The following is a 14215-nucleotide window of genomic DNA, read 5'->3' as shown; positions in this document are numbered from 1 at the left end:
AGAAGAAGAAGAAGGAGAAGGAGAGGGAGAGGGAGAGGGAGAAGGAGAGGAGGGAGAAGAGGAGGGAGAGGTGGGAGAAGAGGGAGAAGAAGAGGAAGATGGGGAGGAGGGGGAGGAGGAGGAGGAGGAATCCTATTAGCACTCCGTTAGGGGTGTGGTGGAGGGGGATAGAACCATTCCTTAGCTTTTTATAAGGGTCTCCTTGGGTGTTCCTGCCCAAGGGTAAAGTTGTGCATTTTATAGTCTTTGGTTTTAGTTTAGACATTGACTAAACCAGGTGCTTCTCTAGTGAGCATTACGTTTTCAAACTGCACCTTGGCTAATATTTGATATTGTCAAACTTGAAGTTTTTGCGAAACGTGTTATTTTTCTAAACTTAACAATCTTATCAGGTATCTTTTTCATTTCAGTTGAAGACCCAAGTATCCAATATTAAATGACATAAGATAAGGCCTATTAACTAATAAGCAAGTTGGATCTGACCCAGGTCTGCTAGATTCCAAGGCTCTTGATTAACCTGAAGTCATGAAAACATGGAGGAACTCCTGAGACTGTTGCTAGTGCTGAGTACCAGCAGGTGTGAGGGGTGGACCAAGAACTGGGATGTAGGAATAAGAGCGCAGGAGAGAGAGAGGACGGAGACGGAGGGCGAGCAGACAGCAGGGCACGGTGGGGAACACTTGTCTATAGTGCCAATGTGCAAGACTGGAGTTAGGAAGAGATGACTGGTGGCTGGAAAATGGCCGTGGATGCTTTAACCCTCTTGCCACAGCTGTGGAACCTGGGCGGTTCCTCCCTAAAGCGTCCTAACTGCTTTGCTGCGTGGACATTGTCAGAAGTAGCTAATCTCCAGGTCCAGGCCTTAAGACGCTGAGAGCTTCTGCTTGTCACTCAGATCCTTCCTCCATGGGAAAGATAATTAATGTAAAAGGATTCGGACGGCTGCAGGGCATAGCAGTGCATACCTTTAATCCCAGCACTTGGAAGGCAGAGGCAGGCAGATCTCTGTGAGTTCGAGGCCCACCTAGGCTACATAGTGAAATTCAGGACAGCTAGGGATATGTAGAGAGACCCTGTCCAAAAAAGAAAAAACTTTAGATTGCTCCCCAAAATGGTACATTGTGATATATCTCAGCTACCTCCCATTTGCTGCCATGGGTGGGAGTCAGCCATCTTGGAAGTTAATCTTCCAGCCCCAGGTGAGAGCCTACTTATTGGCAGTGGAGCAGAGAAGGTCAGCCAAACTGAATTGTGTCTGGATTCCCCATCTTCCACAACGCTTGGTTTAGCTGTTATGTTTTGCTATATAGCAGTGATAGGGCTCTACTAAGGTAGAGGTTGAAACAAAAATAATTTTATTCTTTGCAGAGACCATACAATATGTGCATTTCAAGGCTGAAGTTTACCTAGTCCAGCTCTCTTGAGTTTGCTTTGCTTGTGTTACATAAAGAGCACATTGTGAATTGCTAACCTGTGACTTCTAACCCTCTGTCTTCATTTCCTATGTTCTGTTCTGATCTTTGCTTGAAGTGCATACTTAATTTATAATTAAAGATGTAATTATGGGATGGATAAATACAACTTAGATTTCCCGTGTTATATAATTTTTGAGATGAGTTTGGCCAAAGGGAAATCAGATGATAATTAGGGTGGCACAAATTAGTCAGAACTGGCACTAATTGACCCCCACTTGCTTTAGCTCATTTACTGCTCACAATAACTCAGTTGGGAACTTACACCTTCCTGAGGAGATGATTAAGGCACTGGAGAAATTGAGAAAGCCGTTTGAGGTCACAGCCTGCACAAGAGGAACGTATCATCCAGGGGTGGAGGAAGTGCACAGAGACATTCAACTGGCACACAAGTCTGAGAGAAACCAGGCTTTAGATATCTGTTGGATTGCTTCTTCCAAGGTGAGTGAATGTTTAAGCGTTGTTTAGAAATGTGGCCTATAGCCAAACCTGGCAACCTAGATTTGATCCCAAGAGCCATATGGTAGAAAGACAGAACTGACTCTTGCAAGTTGTCCTTTGACCTCCGTGTGCACTCCATGTCACCCAAGTAGACTTCATCATAAAAAGAAAAAATTTAAAATGTAGAGAAATTGTTAGAGACCTCCAGTACATCTTGGTGTGTGCTTTCACAGTTCTTCCCACAGGATATCTGGATGTCACAGTGGATACCCCAGGCTCCAGTGTGTGCAGAGAATGGGCTCTCCACATGAAATGTGGGACCTGTGCCTTGGGGTCTTTAAAGCCAATAAAAAGAAGTGTATGACATAAAAGAAGGAAAAGGAAGCCCAAGGGGTTGTTTTTGACTGTTAATTCCAAATAAGCCAAATTTAAACTTGAGGTCTTAAATTATTATTAATGCTTCCTATATAAACACACAGTATAGGGTTGGCTAGAAGACTCAGTGGGTTAAAGGTGCCTGTCGCTAAGGGCGAGGACATAAGCAACTGTCCCCGGGACCTACATAGGAGAAGGAAAGAACTGACTCCTGCAATTGTCCTCGGACACAGGGTACTTTGGTACATGCCTCCCTCCTCCTCCCCTCACAACTTAATTAACGTGTCCAAAAATGAGCTGAGATACAGTGTTAGACTAAACACAGCCCTGTTCACAAACACGGCTAAAGACAGTGATAATGTTACTGACTGGGCTGCCATGCCGTGTGGGCTTTCCCAGTGTGGTCTGCAGGAGATCCTTGAGACACAGGGACCTTCACAGGCCAAACTTGGGTTTGCCCCAGACTCTCCCCCTTGACTTTTCAAAACTTTCTATTAAACAGGGCAGAACTTAGGGACAGAAGGCACTGGGCTGATGGGGTGGGGTGATAAGAAAATGCCTGCTGGGCAGACGTAGAAGACGCGTGGTTTGCAGAGATAGGGAGGCTGTTCCTGGTATTGCTTTGCAGAGCCCTAGATTGGCAGACACCAGGTGATGGTTGCCTCCTTGCTCTTTTCTGTGTAAGCCTTCTTGACTCTCGCGTGTAGGGGGGGGGGGGGGCAGGGGCTGAGCCGGCGAGTTGGGGGTCATGAGGGCATTTTTGACTGGAATAACACCAGATTGTTCCTCAGACAAAATACTACTTTATGACCTTTGTCACACAGAGTTTTGCTTTATGTTAAGGGACAAGCCAGAACATGCAGTAATTTGCCTCTGCCTGGTGTTGAAGCCACACAAATGTCCATGCTGTTAGCCTTACTCTGGGCTTGTAGGGTTTTTGAATTCTGGGGTTGGTAAGATATGCTAGGGATGTGAAGAAGCTGGAGGGAGTTTCTTCAATGAGACAAGTATTTTTTGAGCCTTCTTCCTTTTTGACTTTCTTCAGTACTTGGGCAGAGCACACATGGGAATATCCTAGTATCCCCCTCCCCCCCATTTCCAGAATCTGCAGATTTCTGTCAGGCACATAACTGAGTCCAGTTTGCAGCTAGTCAAGATAGGTCAAATCTATCTTATTCCAGAACAGCCATGTGAAAAACTCCAGTCTATTCAGGGTGAATTTGGAGACTTTGGCTGGGATTGTGTGTGTGTGTGTGTGTGTGTGTGTGTGTGTGTGTGTGTGTGTGTGTGTGTGTGTGAGAGAGAGAGAGAGAGAGAGAGAGAGAGAGAGAGAGAGAGAGAAGCATGCAGCCTCAGGTTTCCATCCGTGGAGCAGAGGTCCAAGCCTTTGTCAAGGTAAGCAGCTGGTCCTATCAGTAAACGACTGTGTGAGACCTCTCTGCACTTCCTGTGCCTTTCTCAAGATCGCTTGTGGTCCAGGCCAGTTTGGGCTGCTTTCTCACGGTTGAGACAGTCCTGAAACACACCCCGTCCAGTGTCAGGCATACTCTATAGAGGTTTGGAAGAGATGGATATCTCTGACGTTTTGGAGACAGCACTACAGTCAGGGCCAGGCCCTGTGAGCTGGCACAACTCTTGGGACTTCTGGATAGGCAGCCCTGGCTGGCTGGCTCATCTTGGCATCTCCTGGTAGAGGCAGGACCTTTCTTAGAGGTGAGAGAGGCTTCAGTTCCCTGCCCTGAGAGTGTGTGTGTGTGTGTGTGTGTGTGTGTGAGAGAGAGAGAGAGAGAGAGAGAGAGAGAGAGAGAGAGAGAGAGAGAGGAGAGTGCTGGTGTGTGTGATCCAGCCGTCAGCCAGGCAGATAGGATTCCCTTACCTACTCCAGGCTCCCCATGGTTAACCCCCTGTAATCAGCACACCTGTGGGTGGGGGCAGCAGAAGTATATCTACCCTGTGAACAGGCACTGCGTCCTGCCTCCATCCTTCCCCATCCCAACTCAGTACCCGCAGGTCCAAACTCTGTTGCCTCCCCCTGGTTTTGGTTTCTGTAGCTCCTTCCCTCTGGGTCCTACTGCTGAGCCGATGAGCCGAAGGTACACTCCTGAGCCCTATCTGGCGCCTTTTCACCTATCAGCCCCAGGCAGCTGTGGGCCTGCGGGCCTCACCCCAGTCACACTGCCTTGATGTTAAGGTGTTCTGGCGATCCCGTCCCGCAGATTGTGCCAGGGTCTCTCTTGCTTCAGTAATGCCTGATTGTTCAATAGGATTATCTTTTGGGGAGGATTAAAAGAAAAAAAAAAGAGTCTTGGAGAACGAGAAATGATTTTAAAATGAATATAAAACTGCAGTACTGAAAATAGTTGATGACTGCCAGCCCAAGAACAGGCATCATCTTATTGGAATAGAGTAGAAAACGAAGAAATGGACCTAATGCTATTGCATATGAGAGTTTGCTATGTAGGGAAGTGGGCAAATCGTAGGCCAGTGTTTCTTAGCTGGGGCTGGCTTCCCTTCCTAAGGACAATTTGAAGTAAAATTTTGAAAAAAATTAGTCAGTGGACTCTTTCGCCATCTCTAATAAGGTCTCGAAGAAACACATTTTATCCTTGTGATAAGGACTTTTACAAGCATACAGAGTGGAAACAATGAAAACAATATTAGTACAGTATAATATTAGTAATAGTATTATTATAACCTACTTTCATGCAAGACCACTAATCAAACCATATACAGGAGCTGTAACTCAGGAGCAAAGGGTTAATATACTCAATATGCAAAGAACCTTTAGAAACAACTAAAAAAATAAAAAAGAGCATGATAAAAACAGGCAAAGGAAATGCATGACAAGGAATGTTACATAAAAAACAAACAAAAAAAGAAAGAAAGAAAGAAAGAAAGAAAGAAAGAAAGAAAGAAAGAAAGAAAAGAAAAAAGAAAAGAAAAGAAAAGAAAAGAAACATAGAGCCCAGGCCTGGTGGCACACTGACAAGACTTGGAAGGCAAAGGTGGATGGAGGGCTGAAAGTTCAAGGTCAGCTTGAGTTTTATAGTGAGGTCAGATCAGGCAAGGTGGCATGCAAAACCCCTTGGTGGGGTTGGGGAGGGGAGATGAAAAAGGAAAGAAATAAAAAGAGGGGAAAAAAGAAGAAATGAAAGAATGGGCAGTCAGTCAGCTGGTGGGGCATGCCTGTAATCCTAGCACCTGGGAGGACCCAGAGTTGGGACCAGCTGGGCTGCAAAGTGAGACCTTGTCATTAAAAGTGGGGAGGAGACCACACACGGTTAGCAAGGAATGCCTAATTTTCTTCAATGAGCAGAGAATCAGAAATTGTGCCTTTATTCACCTGGAAAAGATGAAAAGGGGCTAAAAGGGACCCCAGCTGCTGCCTGTCTGAGGGCCGAAGGAAGATGGAGGTACCCTCTGGATGATGAAATCCTAAGGGTACAGCACTCTGGAAGCCATACACTTCACATGCAATAAAATGCACCCAGTTTCAGTATACGACAAGATTTAATAAACGTGAAGACCAAGGTAAACATCATCATAATAAAGTTAAATACATTTTACTGGTAAAGTTCAAGATCGGTCACCTTCCACGTTCCCTCTTACTCCTTTGCAGCCAACTTCCCCTGCTCTTGCTTTCTGTTGTCATGGTTTGGCCCTTTCTAGAGTTTCATGGCAATTAGATTGGACGGTTGTGCCTAGGCCTTTAACAAAATGTCTGTGAGATTTTATATGCTGCTATGGATATCTGTAATAATTCTCTTTTTATTGCTGAGTAATATTTCGTTGCATAAGCATGCCATAATTTTTAGTGACTCATTTTTAAGCTGCAGACAGGGTCTTTTCAGCCCACCAGCAGTGACTTTTGGAGCCACTGGAGATCTACAGATGCGACAAGCCAGACTTTTGCCTCCCTACTCCTTCAGAATGCTTAGCTTCTTCTTGCCCTCTCTGGGTCTTGTCTTAGGCCTAATGAAGAGTAGAGCTGCCCTTCTGCTGCTTGTGTAACATGTTAGAAAACTTGCCGCACACATAATATAAAGTAACATAAAGATATTCTCACTGAAAAATAAAAGTGAATGTATATACACTCCTGTTCAGTTCCACAAATTGGTTTAGAGGCTCAATATACTTTAAAAGTCCACAAATTCCTTACCGTCTGCCCCTTAGAGGCCCGTCTTCCTTTCTAGAATGCATATTTATTTTTCCTTTTAAGTAGACATTATTATATTGTAGAATAATATATTGCTTTCTTATTTTAAAATTTCAAAACATTTGAAAATAATACATAAATATGGTTTTTAAAAAAATCAAAGAAAAAGACTTTTTTCTTAGGAGCACCCACTATGAACATGCTGCATCTTCCTGGCATTTACAAGGGCCGGTATGCACCATGTGTATAACTTGGGGCTGGAGAGATGGCTCAGAGGTTCAGGGCATGTACTGCTCTTCCAAAGGTTCCAAGTTCAGTTCCCAGAATCTCCATCTGGAGACTCACAGCCACCTGTAACTCCAGCTCCAGGGGATCGGACACCTTCTTCTGCTCTTCTCAGATACCTGCGCGCACGCGCGTGCGCACACACACACACACACACACACACACACACACGAATAAAAATAAAGGGAAATCTTTTTAAAAATTTAAAAAAGTGGTTGGAGAGATGGCTCAGTGGTTAAGAGCATTGACTTCTCTTCTTGAAGACCTTGGCTTAATCCTCAACATCCACCTTGAAGCTCCCACTTCTGTTGTGACTCCAGTTCCAGGGGATCCAACACCCTCTTCTGGACTCTGAGAGAAGTGCTCCTATACACAGGCAAGCAAAGCACTAATACACATAATATAAAGCAATAACAAATACAAAAATACTAACACTAAAGAAAATCCAGTTGTCCATGTTCTTGACTTCGTACAGTGACACGGCAATCTCCCTCATCCCTGATACCTGGGTCTATTTATTTTTAAGTGTGGAGTGTGTGCCTGGGTCCCATGTGCACACCCTAGAAGATGATCTCTGGTTCCCTGCTCATTTGTTTGTTTGTTTTTGCTTTATTCCTTCGAGATCCAATGGGACTCTCACTGTGTGGGTAGCCAGTGTCTTTACCCACAGAGCCATCTCACTGGCTCTGATGAGGGGGTTTTACAGAGGGCTTCATGACACCAACTTCTAATTCAAACACTGTGTGACTTTATCTGACTGGTGGAGCCCTGAGTCCACATCTTCCTACAAAGAAAGTGGAAACTTGAGCCTGTGGGATTTCAGTTTGCACTGTGAAGAAAAGTCTGCCTTCTAAAAGGAGGGCTCCCTAAATATAGGGGTGCAGAATTTGGGGCCCAAGAGGATGGAAATTACCTACTATGGTAGCACCCTTCAAAGCACCGAACTTTGTGTTTAATTGGTTCCCAGTCTCTTCCTCTGTCTTTATTCTAGGTCCTCATCCTCCTCTTGGGTTGTGAGAAGCTCCCTCTTTTCTTAGAGGTGCTGTGAAGGAAGAAGCTTAGGGCTTAGGAATCTTCCCCTGCTACATCACGTGGGAGAAAGGACGGTAACCCACATGCCCTTCTCACCGAGGGATGCCACGCTTCTCGTGATGCCTGTTCTGAACTGCAGAGAGGAGGGCACTCTCATACAGGCAGAGTTTCCCTACAGGTTAGAAGGTCTGGGCACCTGACTCTGCCCACTAGCCTGGGTGCCCCCAGGGAGAAAGGACAGCTGCTCAACAACGCACCTAGGAGCTCCCTAGCCTGTCTTGGGAGAATCTATCTTCCCCTTACACTTCTTCCTATTCTTCCTCACCTCTGCACCCTCTTCACTTCATTCTTCCCTTTGTATGAAAAGTAAAGGAGATGCAGAGGTAATGTACTTGAGTTATTTTTTTATCCTAGTTATACCGTATGCTCACTGGTGTTAAATAGCGAATGACTTGTTATTTCTTTTTAAAAAATATTTACTTTCATAATTTTTTATCTATCCATAGAGATATATGTAGTATACTTTCTTATAGTTCCCTGTTATCCTCACTAATAAGCCTTTGCCTTCTGACCAAACCATTTCTTCTTCCCAATGACCTCTTTCCTACTTCATGGTGTGTGTGTGTGTGTGTGTGTGTGTGTGTGTGTGTGTGTGTGTGTGTGACTACACTACTGAGAAATATGGCCCCTCCCACAACCATTGCCATAGGGCTAAAGGACTTCAGGGAGACCTGGACCCTCATGCTCCCCTTCTCCATACATGTTGGAAATTGATACAGGGGATTTCTTTCAAGAATATTTTATTTTATGTTTAACTGTGCGTAGGTGTGGCATCTGTATACATGAATGCAGGTGGCGATGGAAGCCAGAAGAGTGTTGGATCCCTTGGAGCTGGAGCTGCAGGTGGTCGTGAACTTTGAATTCAGCTGGGGTCCTCTGGAAGAACAGTGCATCATGTTCCCAACTTCTGAACCTTATTTCTAGCCCTGGGATCGGGACTTCCTGGAAAGCAACTTCTGCTGGGCATTAGGTAGGCCTCCGTCAGTCCTCAAGAATTCAACCAGGGCTGCACCCATGTGCTTGCGTATCACTGCCTGTGTCATTAGGGAGGCTGCTTAGCCCAGCTGCGGAAGAATCCTAGTCCTTAGCACCTTTGGTGTGAAGCCCTACTGGGCCAAGTGGGCTCCCGGGGAGCTGTTTCTAGCCAAGTCTCCATGTGCCTGGTGGGTGGGTGTAGAAACCCGGGTAAGGCTTGGCAGGAGATCTGCCGTGGGCACTGTTACAACCCAAACAGTCGCCGTGGACAGAGCGCTTCACGCGTCTCTTCCATATGCCTGGAAGCTGCAAGAGTCTGTGCAAGCCCTAGAAACGGAGACGTTACAGGAAGTGCCCAGGGCTCACCAGACAGCTTGCTATGCTGCCTTCCAGGCATCTGAAAACCACCGAATATTTAAACTGCCATTTAAATATTCTCAGGTCGGTCCTCCCACTATCGGACTGAAATAAAGATTTTTGGTCATCTGAACTCCTACTACCTTGCTCTGGATGTGACAACTCTGTTTCTTTCTAATGAGTTTCCTGTTCAAGGTCAGATGCTGCTTGGGAGGGAGAAGCGTTCTTCACAAGCCAGGTGTGTAAGGACACGTGTGCTCTGTGCGAGCCCCAGCCTTTGGACTCCATTCTGAACTTTGACCGCTGCGTGGAGTGCTAGAGAAACATGGCCAGGCTTACTCACTACAGGTTCCCAGACAGTGAGTGGGTGATCCCTTCTGAGCAGTGCAGAGCTCACGTTGCTAGACCCTGGCAAGCTGGGACTTGACCACTACTTCTGCAGTAGCAGAGGAGGCAGCGACAGTGGACACAGGAGCCCCCACCCCAGCTCTTCAGGGTCTGTATCTCTCTACCTTCCCCCCTGTGGGCCACCTCTGTTGTGCCAAGCTCTGCCTCCACCCCAGCTTTTCCTGTTCCCTCCTCCAGAGCCCTAGACTGTTGGGCCTTGCCACAGTAGATGCTGGAATTACTGACATCCAGGGTGGCTGTGCCAGTTTTCCCCTGCTTCTGTGACTTCTATCCTGGTCACTCTGGGCATCCAGGTGGGCAGTGAAAGGTCAAGCGTGAGAGAGAGGACACAGGAGACAAAGAAAGAAGTGCAAGAACCTGGGTCTGAGGGATTAGCTGATGAACACTGAAGTTCTGGGATTTAAGCATTCCAAAATGTTTTTCTCCTATGGCCAGACTGTGTTACTATAGGATCTTCAGATCCTCTAAGAAGATGAAAGCGTTCCTACTGTGATCCTATTAAAACTGTCATTTGTGTTTCTTCCTAAGACCCAGTAAAGAGGGCTGGAGAGAAGGCTCAGTGTTAAGAGCACTGGCGGCTCTTGGAAAGGACCCAGTTCAGTTGCTAGCACCCACATGCTGGCTCATAACCATTGATAAAGTCGCAGTGAAAGTAACATTTTCTCCGGCTTCTGGGGACATTGCGTGCGTGTGGTGAATAGACATACATAAAAGCAAAACACTCCTGTGCATAAAATAAAATTAAAAAAAAATAATTAAAAAAAAAGACCCACTAAAGATGACTGAGGAGATGCTCAGCAGGTAAAGTTTGCTGAGCAAGCACTAGGGTCTGAGCTCTGATCCCCAGCACCCATGTAAAATCTGAGCATGGCAGGGTGTGTCTGTAATCCCAGCCAATGGGGTCGGCCGAGACTGGCAGAACATGGGGGCTCGCTGGCTGTACTGTCTAGCGGAGTGACAATCTTCAAGTTAACTGAGAGATCCAGTCTTTAAAATGAGGAGGAGAGTGACAGAGGGAGACACCTGATGACCTCTGACCTCCACATGAGCATACACAGGTGAGCCCCCCACCCCAACATGTGTGGGCATTCACACAGACACACAGACACACAGACACACAGACACACACACACACACACACACGCACACACACGCATTCACGTGCTCACACACATGCAGCGAAGAGGAAGCACAGACAGAAAGAACACCAGGCTTGGTGCAGAAAAATAAAGAAAAGCAAGTCAGAAACAGGACCTGAGAACTGGGGTAGTGTGCAAGGCATCTGCCCTTCCTCGACACTGACTTTCTCATCTATACAGGACGTGTCACCCTCATGTTCCTTACTTCATAGGGTGTTTGGGTGAGAAGCTTTGAACGAGTGTTGGTGCTGATGAGTGAGGTCAGTTTATGTTTCTGCTGTTCTTCAATAGATGGTGCTTGCCTGCCCTTCTCTGCCCCGGCCCTAAGACTTGAGGCTTACAGTGACAACAGCAGATAAAGAGGTTTTGTCTGGGCAGGCTTCTTCAGACAGAGCTGAGACAGAAGCAGGGCTTGAAGCCCATGATAAGCGTCCAGGACACAGAAGCAGTTTCTGCGGGCCTATCTAAAGTACTCTGTCTGTTTGGGTTAATGTGTTGCCGTTGCTGTCGGTGGTGGTGGTTTTGTGTTGTTGTTTGGTTTGTTTGTTTGCTTTGTTTTCTTGAGATGGGGTCTCCCTGGCTGCCCTGGAGCTCACTACGTGAGCTAGACCAGATTAGCCCTAAACTCACAGAGATCTGCTTATCTTTGCCTTCCGAGTCACGGGTTCAGCCCGTAGCTGGTTTGTCTTGTTGGGAAAGAACCATGAACGGGGTATCCTGTAAACAGTAAAAGCCTCCTCCTCACCTTCTAGAGACTGAGCAATACCAGATCAAACCATTTTCTTGCTTATGGGTGGTATCATATGTGGTAGCTCTACAGGAACTATCAGGAGGGCAAGTTCCAGTTCCAGAGGCTCCTACCTCATAGCCTCATCGCCTAAAGGCCTCACCTCTTACACAGCCAAACGGAAGGTAAGCATTTTAGCATATGAATTTGAGGTGACATAAGTATCCACTCCGGTATACCCTCAAAACACACACACACACATGCACGCACGCACGCACGCATGCACGTACGTACTGTGATTGTTTTCAGCTTCTCAGCATTAGTCTCTTTTGTGCCTGAAGCCATAAGGGGCACCCACAGAGAGGAGAGCAGACAAACTTGGTGAGATCTGGAGGGGCTTCTTGCCTGCCTATTCTGCATCAGCTTGGGTCTGACATGCCATGCAGTGTGCCTGGCCAGAGAGAAGCACCTGTCCTTTGTGGAATAAGGTACAGGTAGCTTCCCAGTGGAAAGCTGAGAACACTGTCAAAAGTAGGCCTGGAACAGAACAAAAAAAAGATGGGGTTTGGGGAAACAAAAGGAGAAAGGAAGCCAGCATGACCAGTGTGACTGGAGTAGTGGAAATGAGGGGCCGATGAAGTCAGGGAGACCAACAGGGACAAGGCAGAGATGTGTGTGAGCCTAAGCTACTGAGGCTTCCACACACCGGGGCACACACCAACTTTCACTGTGTTTGTGAAAGTCTCCTCTGCTTCGCCTGGAGAATATCAGTTGGAACACGGAGGATAAACATTCCAGCATATGAATTGGACAAAGGAGAGCCTGTGGCCCGAGAGAAACTGGGGTAAGCAGGATAGGAGTGGAGTGCCCACAGTCTCAGCTGACCCCCCCCCAGGCAGCCTCTATGCTCACACCCAGGTCCTCAAATCCCTACTGTGTTGCCATGGAAATGAGGCATCCAACCCTGACCAAGTGCTTGGGGCGTTCTCATTAGTTTGTCATTATTGCTTAGAGGGGCAAGACTAATCACCAGTGTCTTCTAAGCACAGCAACCTGGTGGGAAATAGGTAATGGGCAACCAGGTGAAGTGGGTCAGCCTCAGAAGAGATCTGCTCATCCTCCACAGGAGTTATGTATCTGAAAAGGGCACAAAGGATGTCTAACTTAAGAAAGCCTACCTTGCTGGGTGTGGTGGTGCACACTTGTAGTACTAGCACTTGGGAAGTAGAGGCAGGCAGCTCTCTGTGAGTTCAAGGCCAGCCTGGTCCATAGAGTGAGTTCTAGCACAGTCAGCATTCCATAGGGAGACCTTGTCTTAACTAACCAACCAACCAACCATCCAACTATCCAACCAACCAACCTACCAACCAACCATCCAACTATCCAACCAAACAACCAACAAACCAATCTACCAACCAACCATCCAACCATTCAACAAAACCACCTACCAACCAACCAACCATCCAACCATTCAACCATCCAACCAACCAACCAACCAACCAACCAACCTACCAACCTACCAACCAACCATCCAACCATTCAACCAAACAACCAAACGACCATCCAACCATCCAACCAACCAACCAAATAAACAAACAAACAAACAGACAACCATTCAACTATTCAACCAAACAACCAACCAGCCATTCAACCAAACAACCAAGTAATCATCTAACCTTCCAACCATCCAACCAACCAACCAACCAACCAATCAACCAACCAGCCATCCAACCAACCAGCTAACCAATCATCTAACCAACCAACCAACCATCCAACCACCCACCCAACCAACCAGCCAACCATCCAACCAACCAAAAAACTAAAACAAACCAAAAGAAATACTGTCCAGCTGGCTTTGGATACCTACTCAGTTCCTGGTCAGAGTTTTTGTTGGAATTGGAGTCTGAGATGCTTCTAGATTGGTCCTGCAGCTGCTCAGAAAGATGCCTGGGTTTTGTACATAGTAGCTTTTCAAATAATTTAATATCCTGGGCTCCAGATGCTTGTGGGGTTTCTAATAGTCCTTCCTTCCCTCCATCCCTCCCTCCCTCCATCCCTCCCTCCCTCCCTTCTTCCCTTCCTTCCTTTTTTATTTCAAGTAGACATGGAAACCCTGTACATTTTCTATAATAACAGAACACAAAAATAAATTAAAATGTCCACTAAAGTGGCGGTTCTTACCTGTGATCCCAGGACTCAGGAGACCTTAGCCTTTAGCACACATTAAAGGCTACCCTGGGTTACATTGTGACACCCTATCTCAAAACAAACAAAACTCAAAAATAAGATGCACATAAATTCTCTAGTTTGACAATTTAGATTTATTTAGTATTCTATGACAATTTATTTTGAAATGTTTTTGAAATCTTATGCATAAATGTGCATCTTGCCAAGACAAATTTTTCCTTTGTTTACTTGAAGAAAAGTTGGAGTTTATTGAGAAAATGTTTTAATATAGATTTAAGCATGGGCAGAGAGAGGGGGAGAGAGAGCCTTAGAGAAAGAATAGTACACACCCAAGTGTCAACATAAAATTTAAAACACATCTTTTATCCTAGGGTGTGATTGTGGTACTCAGGGTATAATTTTGGTTTTGGTTATAATGACCTCTTCTTATATGATAATTACCCACAGTTTTTCATTTACTTTTATGAACAGGTAATATGGCTCACAACTTCAAAACACAAACCAGTGTATTGTGAAAAACGTTACTCCCCCTATTTGTTTGCTTTCGTTCCCATGACCTTCTCTGTCTTCTGAAGCCCAGTTTTTAGTTTCTACCATGTTT

General features: G+C 46.0%; 1 long non-coding RNA gene across 1 annotated transcript; it reads left to right on the top strand.

Moving 5' to 3' along the window:
* Positions 1-3808: 3808 nt before the first annotated feature.
* Positions 3809-10343, top strand: LOC125416767 (uncharacterized). Its single transcript, XR_007236966.3, has 3 exons — positions 3809-4001; positions 7721-7939; positions 8587-10343. It is a non-coding gene; the product is annotated as an uncharacterized LOC125416767 (long non-coding RNA).
* Positions 10344-14215: the final 3872 nt, after the last annotated feature.

The sequence above is a fragment of the Myodes glareolus genome, chromosome 10, assembly GCF_982192425.1.
Source record: "Myodes glareolus chromosome 10, mMyoGla1.1, whole genome shotgun sequence".
In the NCBI taxonomy this organism is placed as follows: Eukaryota; Metazoa; Chordata; class Mammalia; order Rodentia; family Cricetidae; genus Myodes; species Myodes glareolus.
The sequence above is the reverse complement of the archived record's forward strand: the minus strand, read 5'-3'. Positions and strand labels throughout refer to the sequence as shown.